The 21245-nt window shown below is 41.9% G+C and overlaps 1 protein-coding gene across 3 annotated transcripts in view; it reads right to left on the minus strand.

Annotated features, from left to right (window-relative positions):
• Window positions 1–21245, minus strand: part of LOC135166420 (uncharacterized) — a 96653-nt gene that overhangs the window by 45907 nt on the left and 29501 nt on the right. For 2 of the 3 annotated variants that reach the window (XM_064128626.1, XM_064128625.1), the window contains one exon: window positions 16084–16150. The gene's annotated coding sequence lies outside the window, so the exon portion shown is untranslated. Of the gene's footprint in view, window positions 1–16083; window positions 16151–16344; window positions 16364–21245 lie in introns of those variants that run through there. The other variant, XM_064128627.1, reaches the window with a different exon arrangement.

Genomic DNA, 21245 nt, shown 5'->3' on the forward strand with positions numbered 1-21245 from the left:
AAATAAAAAGAAATTTATTTTAAAAGTCTTCTACTATTTTTCAGATGATTTCAAAAACTCTGAATAAAAATAATGCGATCTTCGTAAGGGGTAGAAAATAATTATCAATTTGGCCGAATAAGTTAATGTTTAATGAAGGTTTAAAAATAATTTCACGTAATGTCGTAGTTTTCTTCAGCCGTAAGAGGAGAATTGCTCATCGATCCATCAAATTTATCATCAAACTTTCCTTCATTCACATTCGTCATTAAATCTACGTGATATTCGGCAGTCAAGGGGTAGTTGGAGGGATGAATAACTCGAATGTACTCGCTATCTATATTTGATTCTACTCTCACAGCTTTTACCCTCCCCTCTCCACTCCCCGACCGCTCGTTTCCCGCTTTTACCTCTCAAACTCACCACCGACGAAACCAGAGTTTTTCCTCTTCCTCTTTGTGTCAGACCAGAACGTGAAATTATAATTTGTCATATTTATCATTACACCGTTCCCCAAGGTGCACTTATCTGTGTAGATATACCCTCGTTCCCCAACATTTTCGCCTCCTGATTCATTTGGAAAAAAGTTCAGATGACCCAAAATCATTCGAAAAAACTATTTACACAATGTTCTAATGCAACGCTCGATGAGTGATAAATCTTGTCGTTAAGTCTGTAATCAATATGTGAAAAAACATTTGTGTCAGCGTACAAACCGCTCAACGAAAAATCCCTTGGAATTATATCAATTCTCATTGGCCTGCGGTAAACATCCCATCAAATTGACCACATAATTAATTTCATCCTATTTCCTCTGTTGGAGTTTGCATTCCGTGAAAGCAAAAATTAATTTGCCATCTCTCGTCCGTTCATAATAAAATTGCAAGAACATCTGTATGGACTTCAATTCTGAAAGGGCCATTGCAAGCGTTTACGCATTTGTTATTTCTTTAAATATTATCGCATGACAATATCTTTGTAGGTCTACATGGAGAGAAATTTTGAGTAAAAATTAGGGCTTCAGAGGGCGAAATGAAAAGTGGTTGATTGTCATTTCGTCCCACGTGTAGCCCTCTGGAGGTCTAATTTTTATCCAAAATTTCCTTCCGTGCATCACTGTTAAAAATATTTTGGAATAATCCCGAGAAAGCTCTAATTTATCAGACCCAATATTTTATTTAAAATTATCGATTTCCAATGCTCTCCAACTCCTCCCCTGAAATATTCCATATCTCCTCCTCTGTCCCTCCCCCATTGATGAGAGCAACAATCGAGCTGTTGGTGTGCAGCATCAAACAATTCTCCACCACGAAAGCAAGCGATATACGCGATACATTTGGTAATATGAACGAGTGCTACATGGAACCATCCAGAAAGCCACCTCGTCACAGTAATATTTCGATAAAATGGATCCACTAAGCGACGCATGCATTTGAAATGTATACACGCGTATACCATCGCCCCCCCCTCGTACCACCCCTAGCACCCCAGTGGAATAGACACATTATGCCACGGAAAATGTTTCACCGAGTTTGGAAAACAGCTATTGGTGCAGGATTACCCACGATGATGAGGATATCGATGGTGCATGTATATCTATTGAGACTGTCTACATATGGGTGCTGATATATTCGACACATTTATTGCCTCCCCAGGAACAGTCGCCAGGCATTCGGTTTAATTGAAGGTACACAATCGCTACGGACAAAAAATATATTGGCAATTTCGGGTAATTGTGGATTCCGCTGTTTTGAACGCATCTATGAGTTCGAATTCGGTGCAGGGAGTGAAAATTTTTTGAAAAATTACGTACCCGTTGCGTGATCTGCCAATCAAACCAATATTCAGTTAAAATTATGGAACGGTTACGCAGTTTTTCAGTGAGAAACCTCGAATTGTTCTGAGGAAGTTCAGTGAACTTTCCGGAAAAAGTCCAGAACGTTTCAGAAAAATTATGGAACATTCAGTGAAAAATGCGGAACTGTTCCGTCATTTTTACTGAATACTGTTTAGGCTGTAGATTACAAAACAGGTAATTAGGACCGGTTAATTAGCGATAGGTGAGGCTGAATAATCGATGCCTTTTGAAATATCGATAATTCCTTTAGCTACCGATAATCGAAACAGGTGTGAAGTATAAATATCGAGTTATATATATTTTGTGGATTATCCTGCCGTAAAATTTTCAAGAAATTTTCGTGTGTAAAATGACTAAATTGTTGGAGGAAAATAAATTAATTGGAAATTTTGTATCTCGACAGCCAGGTACTGCACCCCAGTACTGTATTCGCTGGATCCCGTACTCAGCCAGGATCTGTCCTCATAGCTTTTACCTCCACGGGACGCACTTTGTCGATCGTTCCTCCTCATCCCCTTTCTTCCACATGGAGTACGCGAGACTCTCGGTCGCCTCTCATCCTCTCCACTCCTGCTTCTCATCTCTCATCCTCCCTCGACATTATCCTTCCCTCAGTGTTTTTTACTCCCTCCGTTTTATTCTCCATATTCGCTTTCTGAGCAAAACCCACCTCACGATTCTCCTCTTTCGTGCAGAAAGAAGAAGGAAAGAGACTTGCTTTCTCCCGGCTCGAAGTTGCGTTTTACTTCATTAGGGGATATGAGTTTTTCCACCCGTTCGCGAAGCACGAGACCCTTTTTACCCGCTGTCTCCCTCGGACAGAGAAGTTCCGTAAAAAATACCGAAAAAAATGTAAAGATTAACATTCGAAATGTTTCAAACCAAAAAAGTGTATAAAAAGTAATCCACGTCAAACTTCGTTATAAAATTATAATATTTTTTTATTCGTTTAGACGGAGAATAAATAATTAGGAATTTTAATGAAAATGGTAACTCCTATTTCTACCGATCGTAGGTGCGCCTATTTGTTGTTGACAATTTTATGTGAAATTGCCTCAAGACTGGGGAGATAATTTTACACGGGAATGTGTGTACAGTCTTGATTTTGAAATTACACTCCTCATTGGTCCCATGTGTACCTAAAAATACCGGCATTTCAAACATTGGGAACTATAAATAACTTTGACGCCCGCGTATATCATCCGGGGTCGGCTTTTTTGAGAGATTATATTTTCGGTTTGAAACAGTCGAGAGCTTTTCTCTCAGCGGAGCCGAGCACGAAAAAGTGTGCCCATCGATTGTCTTCACATTTCTCTGGAACTGAATATCTAGAAAAACTGGGAGGAACCAATGAATGATATCGCATGGAGAAATTTTGATAAACCGGAGAGATGATCCTGAAAATTAATTTATTTTTCACAGAGAAATTGTTTAGAAAAGTTTTCGTGCTAGCGTGGCAAATTTTGTTAACTAAAATAAGAATTTTCCCGCATCTTCTTATAAAAATTTCACGGAAATCACCCGGAGTTCACCTGAAAAGCACTAGAATTTTTCACCCCCAACGGGAAAATCTTTTTCTCCCCTCGTACCACAATTTTTCTAGAAAATTTCTCGTCGTGCACTTTCAGTTTAATTCATTTTTTCGTTTCTGTTTTTATAATCCTCCGACTTAAATCCATATACGCAGTATATTTTATCAAAGCTCATGCATCTACGAAACGCTTTTACCATCGATTATCCTCGTCACGCAGTTATTTCCAAAATTTGGAAGCAGTATTGTCACGCAAGGTCACAGCAAAGTCTTTCTCCGCAGTACAGTAAACTGTGCGCATCGTCGCCGAGGGATCGAACCCCATTTCCACGTCGAACCCCTGCGAGTGTCGTACTACATCTCGTATCCCTCGAATCAGCCCTATAACGCCACGTGTACCCCACTGTTTTATGAAGCTATATATATCCTCCATTCTGCATTTCTCTCCTCACCCCAGCCCCCGCGTCCTCCCCCGAGGAACTTTCCCCGGAACCCTCGCAAAGATTCTGGTATAGGTCTCGGAAGAATTTGTATGATAATACGCTGCTGTCTAATTCCGAAGAATTTCTTAATCATCAAAGATCATTTTTGATCTAACAGAGCTCAACAAATTTCTCTCATAAAGGGAACGATCCAATTATTTTCTTAATTACGTATTTCGAATTGAATCAAATTATCGATAATTCACGAAATTTTTTGAGCCTGTTTCATCGCAGGACAAAAAATATTCATCAAGATTTCCGTATCTTCTCCGTAAATTGAGGACGAACTGAAAGGTTCAGGACTTTTACTGAATCCTTCAGACAAAGTCTTAGACGGAATGAAATTTTGGATAAAAATTAAACTTCTAGAGGACGAAACGTGCGACTAAATGACTATCAAATACTTTTTAGGTCAAGTTTTCATAGAAAATTAGACTTGAGAGGCTAATTTTTATGATAAAACTAACCCTCATCCCTCATTTCGCCCCTGAAGGTCCAATCGTCACCTCAAATTGCTTTCCCTGCATAAATCGATGAAAAAAAAATTAAAAATCACCACCGACGACTAACCTCACTTTAATATTCCCCCCTCGAGCCTAGCGCCTCCTAGCGAGTCACCCCCAACCTCTCCGGAGTCGTGACGTCATCAATCCCTTTCCTAGCAATGTCCTCATGATTTCCGTGAAATAAACGATGCGATAAAATCGCGGAATAGTTTTCCCATAAAAGAAAAAAGCTCAGAAATGCCTCGATTCATCCGCCTAAAATCAAAGTCAGGGTTCATCAATTAAAAATTGTTAATGTGTCCCACGATGGAAAAAAAAATTATAGACGAACAAGCACTGAGAGGGAAAAGCCGAGGGGTTATGTTGAACTTTTGTCCACGTCCCGTACCCATCATCATCACAGTTTGTTAGATATATATACGGGGGAGTATACGGACTCCGATGTTAGGTACGATCGATACCGGCACACCCCACCCCCCGCTTGACGGGCCGATTTTTTTTCCCGTTCAACCCTCGCGCCTGCGCCACCACCACCAACGCTCATGTATACCATAGTCACCCTCCCCTCGCCTATTCTCATTCCCTCCTGTATTCCCATCTCTCTACCACCCCCTTTCGCCCCTCTCCACGCCACCACATACATTCGCGCTTTGAACAGTTCGTGGGCCTTCGTTATTGCACCCAGGCGTTTATACATAGGTCCTGCATTTATTATGTATCCACGTTTTCATGTGTCAGATGAAAATTGCGTACATACGCTTCAAGTGCATATGTACCTGTGCTTTATTATAAATCACATTCCATAATTTGTGGATTAGTGAATTTTTTTCCTGATTAGGTATATTTTATTGATTTTCTCTGGATGAATAGGATATTTTTAGAGGTTCGAAAAATTCGAGGAAGTTACGGTTAAAGATATTTTTATGGAATCCAATAATTTTGTTTCAAACTTCCCTCATGCAGGTTAATTTACTAATTTATTACAATAATCCGGAAAAGAGCTATACTAATTGGAGAATTAATTCGTACAGATTATATCGAGCTGTTTAAACGTTGTTGATATAATAAAAATTGCGTCAATAAAGCCACTGAATTAACATGAATAACACTCGGAATATTTTATTATTCATCAAAGTTCAATGCAACACAGTCATTGATTTATTATCAATCATAATTCGAGATTGCTCATTGAGGGAAAAGTCAGTGAAAAAGTTTGGGTTTCTGTTCATATTACCATCCCCTTGAAATTTATCTGAGATTTTAATAATCGGGGTTTGAGTTATGCTCATGCCACTTTAACCTCGGACAAAATTTTTCAACTTCCGACACTTTTCTCGGCAGCAAAGCGCGCAGAAAGCAAAGTATTTTTCTCGCTGACTTTACTGTGTGAGTCAAGATGACTCGTTCTCGCAGTAGATACGGCGCGTGAGTCAGACACGGAGGTTGTTATGACACAGCGATACTGAGCCTTGTCGATGCGATCAGCCAACCCGGTGGTGTTAAAGTCTGAAGGCAATGATGACGCGCTTCTCGTTTCATTCCATTCCATCAGTGAATAAAAAAATGTTATTGAACATTTTTAATTGGACAAAACGAAATCAACGAAGTTAAATAGCACAGGATTTTCTGTGGTTCCGTTTAGACTCCTGGGAAATTCATAAGACAATTTTTTTTGCCAATTAAATTTCATGGAATGTCTTGCAGCTACACTGCTCAGCTCATCTTGTTATTATCCACCATTTTGTTGACAGTAGAGTGATATGACGTCACGCGGCCTAGTGATAACCCCGGGATTTCCGAACAGCGATAGACTGGTTTAATTCTTCGAATTTCCTACGCATTGAATTCTAAAAAATCGCGAATTATTTCGCGTGAAATTTACCCAAAAACTGCTCATGATTTTCATTAAATTTCTCTCGTTCCATTGACGGATAAATTTGATAATTAAATAGGTTCATTAATGTCTCCCCAAAAGCAAACTTTTTCATTTAATTTACAGACTTCTTCAAGTCGACGTGAGAACAATAAGTTTATTTATGTTCCCTCTTTTATTTTAAATTCTTTTTCGCACTCCAACTCGACAATTCGGCTGATTATCCATTCCCCGAGATAATCAATTAATTTATTGACGGAAAAAATGCCAGTAAAATGCTCGCGGTTACATGATTTTGTCAAAATTGAATCGAATGAAGGTGTAGATTGTATTGCCACAGCGATAGAGGAATCGAGAGCGCTGCGCAGAAAGGCTGGGTGTAGCAACGTCGTAGTAGCATCGACCTAACCCACTTTGCCGTAGCTCCGTCGAACGCTCGTGACGCCGGCGCTACAGGATTAGAACGCATCTGGCGCCAGAATTCTCAAGTAGATTATTTTTCAAAAGAATTCTTCACTCCGGCAAATGAAATTTTCCAGGAAAAAAAAAATTCAATTTTCCTTCGAGAACTACTAATAAAATAACAATAAAACGTATTAATTTATTCATAGTACTCTAATTTAATGAAAATAATTCTACCCGTGGAACGCTTCCCCGTGAAAACCTAAACAACTTCAATTTTCGATTCACTGATAGAGTGCCGGTGAAATAATAATATCGACGTCAATTGGCTCTCGAATGAAGACCGTAGCTATCGAGCCAATCGCTAATATCGAGAATTTCAATCCATTCCATGTGTACAATACGTTCAACGACGTGAAAATTGAAAATGCTCAAACACCACTACCACTATTCTCAACAGTCATCAACCCCAACCCAAAATACTCTATTCCATCGGCGAGAGTACCGCACGTTCCAATGAACGATTATGATTTACAATCGCGCTCATTCTATTGACTGGACAACGATTATAATTAATTAAATCAAAATCAGATCGGACGCTGGTTATCAAGGATTTTTACGCTCACGCTGTGTGTTTTTGACAGAACGACTGTCACTATAAAATTTGATTTCTAGGTGAGGATGGTTTATTATATTTTTTGTCATCGATTGTTTTCCGATCAATATATTTTTTTCAGGACAATAGGTTGTGTGCATTAAAATATTTATTAACGATTAAAATAAAACGTTCCCCCTAAAAAATCGTTGTGTTACTTTCTCGATGAAATGCATAATGATTTATCGTTGGACAGAATCAATATGGCGGCGATTTTACGTCATATGCCAGTCCTATCAAGCCAGGGAATTGAAAGAAATAGAAATTAATAAAATAAAGGGAACTGTGAAGCGCAAAAAAAATATAGAATCAAACAAACAAAAATCAAATCAAACAAAATAAAAAATATTGAAAATCGCAGATGAGGATCAACAGTACTCTATAACCAGTGCAATGTTTAAACGACTGAACAGGACGAGGCTGTTGCTATATATCGTTTGTGTGGCCCTTCCGAAGCGACGGGATGTGTTTGAATGCCACTGGAAAGGTGGGAGCGCATCCTATGGAACCGGTCCTGGTGCGTCCAGCAGTAACACCACCACCACCACGAGCAATATCAGCACCAGCCTCCAAGAAAACTCTGGACTCCGTCGTGTAAAACGATGTGGCATTTGGCCTCGACGGGATCAAACCGACTCCGTAAATTTTCAGAGTCGAGGTCGTTCCATCCTCACCAATAGTCTCCCTCAAAACACCCGACAATCGACCGGACAAAAAACGCTATTCCACCGGGAGATGAAAATCTTTCAGAGAAATAGAGAATGCAAGTAAAATTGAGGAACCGCAACGGGTTTATTAACCCGTGAAGAACATGAATGGTGAAAGAAGTTCACTCTGTTCACGTGCGTGAACGGTGAAAGTCCGTCGCGCTGGTGTAGTTCGCCTGTCGCTCATGAAGTCCAGCTTAACGAACCCAGTGGGTTTTTGTGTAACGAAAGTCGATGAAATATCGTAGACCATGAAAAAGAAAATAATCTTTTCCTTTCAGTTGCAGTGGAGATACTTCACTGCACCTTTTCATTATTCTCTTGAACAGTTTATTTGAAGATTGCACTTTCCAAATACGTTTTTGTCAACGCTCAAGTTTAAGTTATCAGTAATATCCACTAATTTTTCACTGGGAAACACTGGGCACATGGGTAAGAAAGAGAAACCCAGTGGCAAGTGCCTTTCCCCATTTTTTATTCCAGTCTTTATTTCACACCGGTTCACCAGTCCCCCGTCCCTTTCGCCCCGTCGCCCCCCGAACGAGTGTCTTACAAGCAATTGAGTCTCTTTTCGTGTGGCCCAATGCCCAGTAATCTCTGCAAAACTCTCTCCTCGTCTTTTCCTCCTTCAATGTCATGATAACCCCCCAACCTCGCTTCCTCGCAACCTCCACAATCCCTCCCTCCCTCCCTCCCCCGCTTCATTATTTTTTGATAATTTTTTTTCATTCTCCTTCGCGCGACTGTTTATTCTGTCCCGGTTTTCCTCATGCCTCTGCCAGTTGTGCATCACTTGTTGTCTATTGGGCAAGTTCTTCCTATGTCCCTAACGGTAAAGGTGACGGTCTGACTATTGGTGCGCCCTTCAATATTAAGATTTTTTTCAAATCCTTTGACATTCGCGTGAATATTAAATTTGCTTTCCGCACAGCGTGATAAGAACACTTTTTCCGCATTCGATTCGCGATATATCGAACACTATTTTTGTCTGAATATCAGTTTAATGATTTCATGCTCCAAGAAATGTGTAATATATATTTTCAGTTTATGTTTATTAATAGAGATTATTTAATTCAGCCTTCGGATCTGGATTAAAGGCATAGGAATAATGATGGACCGCCGAGTAGTGAAATGAAAATTTGAAAAAATAACTCCGTAAAAGAGGACAGAAGGAGAGTGGTAGGAAGAAGTAGAGAGATCGTATGGGAGATACCGCAGTGTCGAGTCTCGCGGGGAAGGGGAAATTTATCTGTTGGTACCGAGAAGCCGAGAGAAGTTGGCTCTCCCCATCTCGCTCCCCTTTCCATAGTACTTCAACTTCATTGGACGATCTCTCAACGAGATAAATGCTCGAAAAAGCTCAGGAATAATTACAATCTCATAATTAAAAGACCTCAAAAATTCATCTTTTACAGAAGATAGATGAGCAGATGAGCAGATCGTCGTACTGCCCATTGATCTCCGAGACTTCATGAGACTTTCCAGGGCCAGTCGGTTGGCACTGGAATTGGGGGCTTCATGAAGTTGCTATTGGCGCCATTCGTTGTATTAAAATATCGCGAAGTCGGTGCTTGTTTCGCCGAATCGTACTGAAGGATAAAATTTACGTTGCAAAAAAACCATGTGCCCCCACCTCTAATTTTCCAACAAAACTTGACTCAAAAAGTGGTCAAGACTCATTTCATCCAAAATTTCTATCCGCGCAGCTAAAATGTTTCTGATCAACCCCACCAATTTTGACGTTCTCTCCTCAACAATTTATCCTGAATATTTCTCCCCACTCAGTACATTATCAACTGCGGAACTGCACCACCACACTAACAAATAATTTCACCCTCTCTACCCGCCCTTACCCTCCCTAATTTTACCAATCGCCAAATATGAAAAAAAATCCCAACCAAATGTCTATCGTTCCCTTCCGTTCAAAATCACCGACTACTCGCTACTCACGACAATTGAAATTTTCTCGTGCATCGGGTTATACTAGTAGTCATTACAGAACCATGACCACGGACAAGGTTAGCCAGCTGTCCTCCCCCACTGCTTATCACTGGCAACGATTACATTGTCGTCCGGTCTCCCACGGATTCGGATCGTCGACCGATAAAACGACGTGCGCGCGTGTCGTAATCGCAAATCGTGACCGGGTAAAAGGAAGGAGGTTTAACGTCCTCATTCCTCCTCACCTCCCCCCCCATAACCCCCCTATTCCTCCCCCGCCGCTCGAATGCCGTCGATGTGTACTTGGCAAGGCCGAGTAGATTATCCACCGAGTTAGCCAGACCGAGACATGCCCGAACCGCACGCTCTGTTGTTCTCAATACACGCCAGTTGTACAACTATACTTCCTATCTGTGCATTGGCATACGTTTATATACTGGTGGGCACACTCTGCACCCGTCGCATCGGTCAATGAACGTGTTTGCGTTTACGATAGGTATATATGGACGAAACGAATGAATGAATCAACGATTTTGTTTACTCAAATCCATAGGCGATGAGGGGAACACGGGAATGGGAAGAAATACCTCGGTTGTTCCGGTCATCTACAGGGAGAGAAAAAACCTTTAAATTTATGTACCTGTTTGATGTCCAATCGAAGACAAATATGTCGATGTCTAATAGACATCTGCGGGGAACCTGATGACAACCTGATGACACGATGAAGTAAAATCGCACGAGAGCGTGTGCACTGCGCGCATTTTATTTTCTATTTTTTATTTTTGGAGTATTCCCTGAAACCCCTTAAACATTACTGACCCATTATTTGCGTCCTTTCGCTGTTGAACCAGATAGAATGCATGATACGGGGAATCGGGAATTTCCAAGTGAACGAGATCGAGAGTAAAAAGGGAATTCTCTCGGTGAATGAGTTAATCAATTTAGGACAGTCACTTTTTCCGTCTTCTTTTTCCTTCAAGTTTATACACTCTTTCCCGATTCAACGACAGCCATATACTGCCTTGCATTCCCGAAGCGGACGCCCTCCGGGGGATTCTACAAAGGTGGCCTTTTCTTGCGATCCACATCCACGGCACGCGCTCCCTTTTTTTAGTCCCTTTACATATACGCTCGTCCACGCGAACACGGTTAGAGAAAACGGTTTATCCTCCCTGCAATCGGATGAGTCTCAATGGCGAGTCACAGGCTCCCATTGTTTTTTTTTTTCACCATCCACTCTCCCGTCGCGTGGGCTTATAAAGACGTTAGCCAGGGGGGGGGGGCGATTAAAATCGAGGGGGGAGTGGAGAAAAAAAAATGGTTCATCTGATGCTTGAATAACTGCACATCAAGTGGCTGTGGAAGGCCCTTTAATTGACGTGACATCCTTGGAATTGAGATGCCAAAGGGATGACCTATAATTCTACGCTTGAAGTTATGCTGCCGGTGTGTGGGGGGAGGGGGGGCTCGACCACGTGCCGGTAAACCCCAGATTTTTACACAGAAGTGCCCCTCACTCTCGCAGGTGTATAAAACAGTTACGCACTTTTTCAATGAACTTTCCGGAAATGTTCAGAACGTTTCAGAAAAATTATGGAACATTCAGGGAAAAATGTGTAACTATTCCGTCATTTTTACCGAATATTGTTGACTGGCGGATTACGGTGCAGACACGTAATTATTAAACAATTTTTTTCTTCGTGCACCGAGTGATGAAAGAATAGAATTGCATTTGGACCACCGCCGATCTTTCCCCGAAGACGGTCAAACAAGAACAGGTGGGATGTACACACCGGGTAGACAAAGGGTTAACCAACGGACGGTTTATGGAGACAGAGTGCCTGACTACCGAGAAGCATGAAGGAGAGTAGAACAGACGAGAAGGAAAGGGTTTCAGATAAAGCCCATGGAGAAGCGTGAGGGAGACTGGAGGGAATAGCGGGGTGGGTGGCAGGGTGTGAGGGGGAATTGGAGGGGTAGACTGTTATCATAAGCATTCCGAACTTGACCCACTCACCGAGTGGGAAGAGCCGCGCGCTCCTCTACCCAGGGCGATGATATGAAGTTACGGGCCGCTCGTGCGAACCGTAACGCGATAACAGCTGTTGCTGCATATCCTCCTACTCTCCCGCCCCCATCTCCTCACCCTTTTTCTCCCTCGTCTGCCACCCTCCATTTTCCCGTCTTTCTCACTCACGTCGATTTCACACCAGCAAACGGCAAAAGTTTCGACATTCTCCCGTATGCCCCCCCTCCAGGCACTCTAACACTTTCGATTCATGGCTCTCAAAATATTCAAACAGTCCAGTGACACTGAGAAGTCGATATAAAAAGGGGGAGGGGAGAAGGAAAAAAAATTGACAGAGTTGCAGGCGGAAATTGTCGGGAAAAAAATTGTTCTTTGAGATGCGAGTTGGAAAATATTTTTAGGGAAATAATCTTGAAAGGGTAATTAGGGAGTTGCGACTCTTTTTACAATTTTTAATGCACGGAAAGAAATTTTGGATAACAATTAGACCTCTAGAGGGGGAAACGTGGGACGAAATGACAATCAACCACTTTTTGTGTCAAGTTTTGGTGGAAAAATTAGACCTAGAAAGGTAATTATTGTAATTAAACTAACCTTCGTCACTCGTCTCACCCCCTAGAGGCCCAATTTTTCCCTAAATTTTCTTTCCACGTACCTTTTTTAAAATTTCCAGAAACTTATCCCCTGATCCCCTGAACGCCATTCGGTCCAGTCGTCCCAGAGGGTGTCATCTACTCCCCGAATAATGCATTACCAGAGGAAGTATTTGAATTTCCTACGACTCCACATTCGCCAGAAAAAATATTCCCAACTTTTCCTCTTCATTTTTTCCCAGTTACGTAATTAAATGTTTATAAAACCGAAGCCGATGAAAGATAACATTTCAAGTGTTTACAAATGGCTTTATCGGAGTGACACGACGATAACATTATGTCAATGTCTCTTTCCCTAATAAGCGTGTAATTGTGTCAGTGATTTTTATTGCTTTCGACGCCTTAAAAAACGTAAATACTGGTCAATGCCCCTTAAAGTCTTCATTGCATTCGAGATACAATTTCTTATCGATCGGTATTCAGACACAAGTGATTCTCGGCACGTGAAGACGAACGAGAGACGCACGATTTACTCTCCCCCGTGCACCAACTGCATTGCACATAACGAGTGCCTGTTTCTTATCGGAGAAGTGATCACAACACACGCGATAGCCCCGTTCACTTTTACGTTTCAATTAAACATAGGTACAATGTCTCGCGTACGCTCTCATTATTTATTTATTTATAAAAAATTCGTATTTGCATTTCGACGTTTGAATCAATTAAAAAATTTCCATCTTTTATTTTCCCAAATGATTTACTGGAATATTTTAAATAATATGTGCAACATTTGTTAACATTATTTTAACTTATATTACTCTTACATTATTATCTTCTATTTTGAGAATGTAAATTCAGAAGAACAATTACGATTCCTTTCGAATGTCGAAAGACCGTTTCTATCATCAAGAGAACTAAATTCAATTCTATTTTACTCTCGTTAATTTTATTTCCTCTTCATGCCATGTACTTCCAAAAAAATCTACTTCATAGATTACTGAATGTAAAAAAAACCTCAACAAGGTATTCGCGTCCATAAGGAATTAGTCGTGGAAGTCGCCGAGTCAGTGAGAGGAAAGGGAGAAGGAGTCGGTTAGCTGAGGATAAAAAAAATGCTGAATAAAAAGGGAGAGGAGAATGAAATGGGTTTCGCACGTGGTTACGAAAAAGAAGTGGGGAGAGTTGTGCCAGTCTGTCCCTCACTTGCCCCCCCCCCCCTTCTCCTCCTCCTCACCCCTCGCGTGTCCTGTTTTTCAGTGGGTCAAGTTTACGCGGCTGTTTAAATGCGAGTGGGAGAAGGATAAACACAGCCACTCGCATTCATACACATCAACGTTGAACCAGAACGGTGAATGTGGCGTCACTCTTGTGTTACTAATGAGCTATCGATGTCTTATTGAGATATCAATTGGCTTGTTTTGTGACACTCCTACCGATACGGGGGGAATTTGTAAATTGGTTTTTTTTTTATTACCGCTGCCGGTGCGCTGTGTACGTCACAAACTGGTGAATCAGATAATTGGAATTTCGTGTGTCGTGGAAGTTCAATCAACTCTGTTGCGTCAAGTCTTGCGTAATAGCTCGGACTTCGGTTATGAGGGAATTCGAATGAGATTAGAAATACGTGGAAATGAGAGGGATTCAGTGAAAGTTGATTGTCAAAATTTAAATTATTCACTGATTCTGTTAGGGAAGATGATATGTAATATTTATTCTATTTATATTGTTATAAAATACCGCGCAATAAAGGTAATTAAATATGGGGGGGGGCAGTGATATAATTGGGACACGGTAGATTAAATACATTAATTTTTACTCTATTAAAAATAATGAGATGAGGAAGAAATGTCTGTTCTCCAGGACCTGCCTCAGCAGACTAAATGTGGTCGCAGAGATAAAAAAAAAATCGTCATCCAAAGACAAAGGATCCTCAGTCCTTTTGGCACATGACCTCATTGCTTATGTTTATGTTTAGTCCCCAATTCTCTCTCCCTCGGTTGATTCATTTTGGAAACTCATAAAATCAATTCATAAAAAACTGAGGCTACATTTCACCTAAAGCCCCCTCCCCCGTCGCCTGACGCTTATCTCGATATCCCAAAATCGATCTGGTGGTTAGTAACGGAAGAACGAGTTCCCTCGTTCAGTCGTATCCATCCTGGTATTTCCTCCTCATACCACTAAAACCGTCCACACTGTTATGTGCGCCTCAATAACGTTACGGCACGTTCCTACCCAATCTGCCTCTCTCGCGCGTTTTCGCTTTGTGATGCCAATTCAACCTGTCCTTCTCTACACCCGCCTATACCCATCGTTTCCTCCTACTCACCCCTCTCGTACCTCACCCCTTTACCATTCCTCACTTCTGTGCAATTGAACTTGACCCAGTGATCCGTAGAAACGAGACCTAAAACGATTGAAATCTTCCACCACTCTCGCTTTCAGGGGTTTATGACCCCTCGTATCTTTGGGCATTCCTCAATTCCAATACACGTGGGTCAAGGTGATTGGTATTACCGATCTGATGGTTTTTTTTTACTACCAATTTCACTGGATTCCATGTGACATATCAGCGACAATCAATCGATCTAAAATTAAATGGAAATTCTTGACTTTAAACTTTCATTTTTCTAAGCTCTGAATAATTTGTCGTTGATCTCATCAGGAACAATTTTTTTTTCCACCGAAATGTACAAAATCTCAATGCAGAACTTATCCCACAATCGTATCCCAGATATGAATAATTCAATTTCCCCAAATCACATCTCCAATAATTCCAATACTCCAACTAATTACCACTTGCGGAGCGTTGAATTCGCGCTACGATGTACTCACTTCATCCGAGATAGTCCCGTATATCGCAGTTGAAGTAACACATTTACACCAAGTGACGAGGGGGTGAGAGAGGGCTGTGGGGAAATGCACACAGGGCACGACAGTAAATCGAATCAGCGTGAACCACCGGCTGTTGTCGCACCATTTGAACTTGACCCAGTGTTGAAACAAGGTTAGCCGTGTCTTTAACGAGCCAAGTCTTGGTGTACGGTGGGGTCGGTGAGAATCGCCATTAGTGAATCTCTTTTTGCTTTTTGCACCGTTTGTGAGTCTCACCCAGTGTTTACATTCAGATTGCCCCAAAGAAAATAAAAACCCCGCGGTCGTCGGGTGATTGCGGTCACGGATGGGGTGTGCGCGGATTGGGGAGGGGGAGGTTGTGAGATGCAAGAGACGGAGGATAAAAGACTCGTCAATGGACGAATGGCAAAGCCGTTGGACGTGTGAATGAAAGCTTCTCACGAGGTGCATTGAAAAGGGAAAAAAGACGGCTGGCACGAGTGGAATGCACGCCACGTGGGCATGAGTGCGGAAGAAGGTGGAAAAAAAAAAATGAACAGGAGAGAGGGGATGAATGACTTCTCCTCCCTCTTGCATCTCAGAGTGAGAGATAACCACTCAGCTGATGCAATGTAGTCTGTCTCGACGTGCGCGCCGGTCTTGAATTTCAAATTAGCCCAAAGGTAACTCACCAGACGTCAAGCTGTCTGTATCCGTTATTATGCTCGTCTGATGCTGCCGCGAGGATCTCTCAGCACTCTGAAACCAAAAACAAACGGATATAAACAGATACTCTTTGACCTGGGGAGCATCATCGGGTTAACACCCTTTTGCCCGTGAAAATATCGACGCTACATAATCTGGAAAATTTTGTAGTAAATATTGTCACTGGAATTATGATTTTATTATTAACCTTTGATTTGGAACAAATCGTAAATCTTAGGCGAACGTACATCGATGTTCTCTAGCCAGTGTCGCAGGGCAAACTACCCTGATCACCCCTGCCTAATGGAGATCTCCAGTACTACCCTAGTCATTTATTGACACTAAAACCCGGCTTGTGACACCATATTTGTAACGCTGGCTGGTGGTCCTTCATACAAGAGCTCCTTTGTCCCTGTTTACACAGAAATCCCTCTCCCGACGTCTCGGAAAATTTCTTCCCCACAGAAATCATGACAGATCACCATAACAATGAGTGACAACAGAACTACTGCAGCTTTCGTCTAAAGATGAGTCTCTCATAAAGCCAGAAAGCGTGAAAACCTCTCAATGAAGACCAAATTATTTCCATCCCCAGCTGTCAGTTCCTCTTGAAGGCACCACAAACAATTACATCATACCACCAAACGATATGACCTCGGTCGCCACAATGAGATCACTCTTCCCGGAGAGGCCCGTGTGCGGGGTCTTACGATAAATCACAAATCGACTGTTTAACAAACAGTATAAACATATGATAAATCCTGGTGACAAAGGAACCATGACAAAGGGTTAAAATCTTCCCGACTTCGATATTCCCCAGTCAGTTTTACGGCTGTTCACAAAGTACGAGCGTATCCCAATAAAACCAAAATCAATCGTTCATACAAAACTGTGTTGTACGTGTTCACCTGATCTCCATTAAACCAACACATCTGAATTCACATGACTCCCATCCATATTCTGCTAGACTCACAAGGTCGGTGACCCGTTGTCCATGAAAATATCGGCGTAACGTAACCTGGAAAATATTTGACCTTGCTTGAGCATATGGAACTGTTTTACAACTTGTGTTCACTGTTACTGGAGTTTATTGCCCCGGGGGTTGATGCATCCCAGCCGCGGGCTTCTTTATACCATCAAGGCGCCCAGTGTGAATGGCTTCCGTGAACCTGACCCCCAGGGAGAGAGAGTGACAAGTTGGTGGTTACTTCCGTGCCACTGGTGCAAGACACAAATACAGTAAACTGAGCAATATTGTTACTCGAGTATACGTTAAACCACTTGTTTTCTCAATGTCCTTAACGCTCGTCGAGCAAAATACACCGTCGATACGTTTTCCAAGCACCTCTTATTCCGACGTGTCGGCATTTACCTATTTATCCATTTCACACATACACATTTGCTAGCTACCACAGAGGGCTTCCGCAATGCAGGCATTTGTACATGTGCACTTGGTTGGGCACGTGCCAAAGTCCTTCATCTGTCGCACGAACCAGGTATACGGAAAAAGCCCACTCCGGAGTCAATGAAGAAGGATATTACGAGTGGAGAGAGAGGGAGAGAAAAGCCGAGTGAACATTTTTGTTTTTTCTCCTTTTGTTTATTCAACATTATTTTTTTTTTTGCTCTGCGGCCGACGCTGCTCCACTGACTCATATTTCCCATCCATTCGTCTTTCCTCTTTCGTGCATTCCAAGATTAAACTCAACATAAATCTCTCGTGCTTGAGACCTCCATGCAGGAGAAGAGAGAGAGAGAGAGCGAGAAAGAGGCCGATTTACACAGGCGGGCGAATAAAAATAAAGCCCCTGAGATTTGTCTCGGCTATACAAGTTATATCGACAGTAGTATCTCTACAAGATTCAGAGATAAATCCACCATTCGTTTACGTACACACATTCACTTCATCTTCGTCACACGTGAGAGTGTTAAAGTGAGATGGAATCGAGTGGATGAAGATTTTCAACTCAAGAGAATTCATAGGTTTCCTTCTCAGTGCACTTGTGCACCAGACGGCAAAGATTTAGTCCACCTACACAAGTGCCAAGTATTACACTGACGAAAAGAGGATAGAGGATGGATAAACTGTGTGTATGGGTGTATGGGTATCACAGGTGGTGAGGTGAAGAGGGAATTCCATTGAGGGAACAATGCACGACCGACACGCGACACCTGTCGAGACGATGAATGTGGTTAAGTAGTCGGTGATAGTTCACGTCTTAGGGTCAGATTATCACTTTAGGGGTTCAATTGAGAGGGATGAGAACTTGTACAGAAATCGGTGGGGGGTGTTGGATAATATCTCTCTTTCTAAGAATGGATTCAATGAAATTATGCGATTTAATATGAACCGATGGAGGGAGTGCAGGAGAGTTGGTTTAAACTATAATCGATAACTTCGTGTCTGGGAAGAGACATCCTTTGGGCCTTTGCGAGCAGTTTTTCGAGAGTTCAGACGTCTTTCTTCTACTAGATTCGAATTCAGTATGTGGGGCATTAATAGCTCCCATTATTTAATTAGACGACACGATCGTTATTCAATTTTTAAACTTAAACTTTCTGGTGAAAGACTAGATATAATTCTAGGCGAACTGAATTAGATCTCCACTTCCTGGTGGCGACCTCCGACCAACATTCGTCATTTGTTTACATAAAACCATCCCCGCCGACGTCGTCCCAGTTCCAAGTATTATCTCAGAATATTTATACTACGGTGTTGGCGGTACTGCACAAATCGTCTTTGTTGCACCCCCAAAAATGCACCCTATGGCCCTTCAAAAAAATCCCTCACAATTGCCACTTCCCTTTCTGCATTCCTGAAATTAATAGAAAGTGATAGATTTTTTTTTTACCCCGACAATTTGCACTTGAGCACGAGACAACGGTCTGATGGCAATGACACTCCGGAATCCGTTCATGTACTCATTCCCTCCCCTTCACCCGTTGTGGCACGAGCCTCCTCACAGACTCTGGGGCAATGTCACACCTAGCCTATTATACTCGCTTCTCGTGCCAGACCTACACCAGACTAATAACCTGTCGTCTAGTGCAGTGCACTACATGCATACCGTTTTGCATTGAAGAGTCTACGTTTACATGTATACGTGAGCATGTAACCCTTCCCTTTATTCAGTCTCAGTAAGTGCGTTAACATGATTCAACTAACCTGACACAACACCTCTGACATCCCTTCTCCCCTCTTCCGCCCCTTTTTAATCCGCTGTCAGTGACTTGCGAACCGCGAACGCGTGCTATTGTCGCACTACAGCGGCGACATCTTCCGATTTGCCTTGAGGGGGAGGGGGCGCGGTGAAAGTCGAAAGTCTTGGGTGATATTGGGACTGATCATAGATTTTTGCCAGTTATTGGGTCGAAAATTCATCTTTGATGAACAGTTAGCGGATCTCGTTTGGAATGAATGAGTCATCGCATCAGTTCAGTGACCGAATCGATGAGGTTTTCATAGGGAAAAATGGATAATCGTATGAGAGGACTTAATTGAAATGGTTTGTACGCGAATAGAAATTTTAAGTAAAAATTAGACCTTCAGGGGGTGAAAGGAGGAACAAGGGTTAGTTTTATCAGAAAAATGACCCTTCCGAGTCTAATTTTTCCAACAAAACTTGCCTTAAAAAATGGTTGATCGTCATTTTGTCCCATGTTTCGCCCTCCGGAGGTCTAATTTATATCCAAATTTTTTTTTCATGTACTAAGATATAAACAAGTTCGGCTAAAATTTGGGAGAATTAGTTAGACAAGTGGAAAGGCATATAAGTCTCGGTTGGGGGAGGGGGGAGGAGGAGGAGAGATACGAGACCGATTAAAGAACGAGATACACTGACCCAGTGTAACCCTAAATAAAGCAAGAAGGGAGGAAGGCCATTAGCAATCTTGCCATTCATGCCACGAGATGCTGACTGTAACCCCGGGCCAGCACGCACACATAAAATACCCCTGAAAATACGGGAGTATCGGGAGCCATTGCCTAATGGCCCAAATGGTGGCTGTAGTAAAGCCGCTCCATTCAGAAACTTTAATGGCGAAGAAGAACGAGAGGACAATATCAAAACATGGATTTAAGACGACTGATTCGGTGGTCTTCGGTCAGGTCTTTCGTTTTGTCCTTTCCATTGAATTCTAAAATAAGATATTCGATTTTCAAGGTCATGTATTTGAATGAGGGGAAATATTTCAAATAAGTTGAAAGGACATCATAGAAAAATTTGATCTTCATTGACAAGTCTTCACGCCTCCTCTGGTCGATTATAGATCACTGGATGTTTGTTTATTGGACACGAAAAAAAGGTTTTTAGCTGTGAGTTTTCCTTCTTGCGTATATTTTCCAAAAATATTTACCAGACAATGCCCCCGAGGGAGGGGGGGGGGATTAATAAAGACGGTAGATTGATTAAAAAAATATATTGAATATTTTCCGCGGCTCAATACGACCCCCAGACTTGTTACATATTTATATTAAAAAATAATGGCAATAAGAATTATTTTGTGCCAATTGGCTTAATCGATTATCTTTATCAATATCAGTTAGCCTGACCAGAACCATAAAAATTCGGCATGAGATATAAACCATAGTCCATCTAAATGGCTCATTAGCATTGCATAAAGTCTAATTAATAAAGCTACCATTATCCTGCTTCACCACCTAATTAATCAAAAGTAAGAGCCGTACGGGGCACATAATTACAACCTCATAATGGCAAACAATTGTAATATGTTAAGATACCCATAAAATATTCTCCCCCCACAATAATTATTCATAAGTCTCGAAAGTATAAACAACTCTCGACGAAAATTTCCGGAAAAATCACCGGAATTTTGCCTTCTCCACCCCATCGATAAACACTCGGTGGAGTCGTTGGCCCGGATGATGCGACCTGATGCTAACGTTCGTGTAAAATAGAGTACCGGTAGTCAAGTGTAAGTGGGAGTGAAAGAGATGAAGTGCGGAGGGGTGTAGGCCAGCGAAAGAGGAGCCGACATTGGGAAACTATTGACCAGCTCTCTCAGTGGTGGAAGCCGTTTAACCCCACGGACGCAGCACAATGCGACTGACAGAGAAAGAGAGACGGTGGAGGCATAAACATTCAACACATCGGGTTCTCATTCATGAAGCGTTGTATATAAAGTTGGA

The sequence above is a fragment of the Diachasmimorpha longicaudata genome, chromosome 10, assembly GCF_034640455.1.
Source record: "Diachasmimorpha longicaudata isolate KC_UGA_2023 chromosome 10, iyDiaLong2, whole genome shotgun sequence".
NCBI classification, from domain to species: Eukaryota; Metazoa; Arthropoda; class Insecta; order Hymenoptera; family Braconidae; genus Diachasmimorpha; species Diachasmimorpha longicaudata.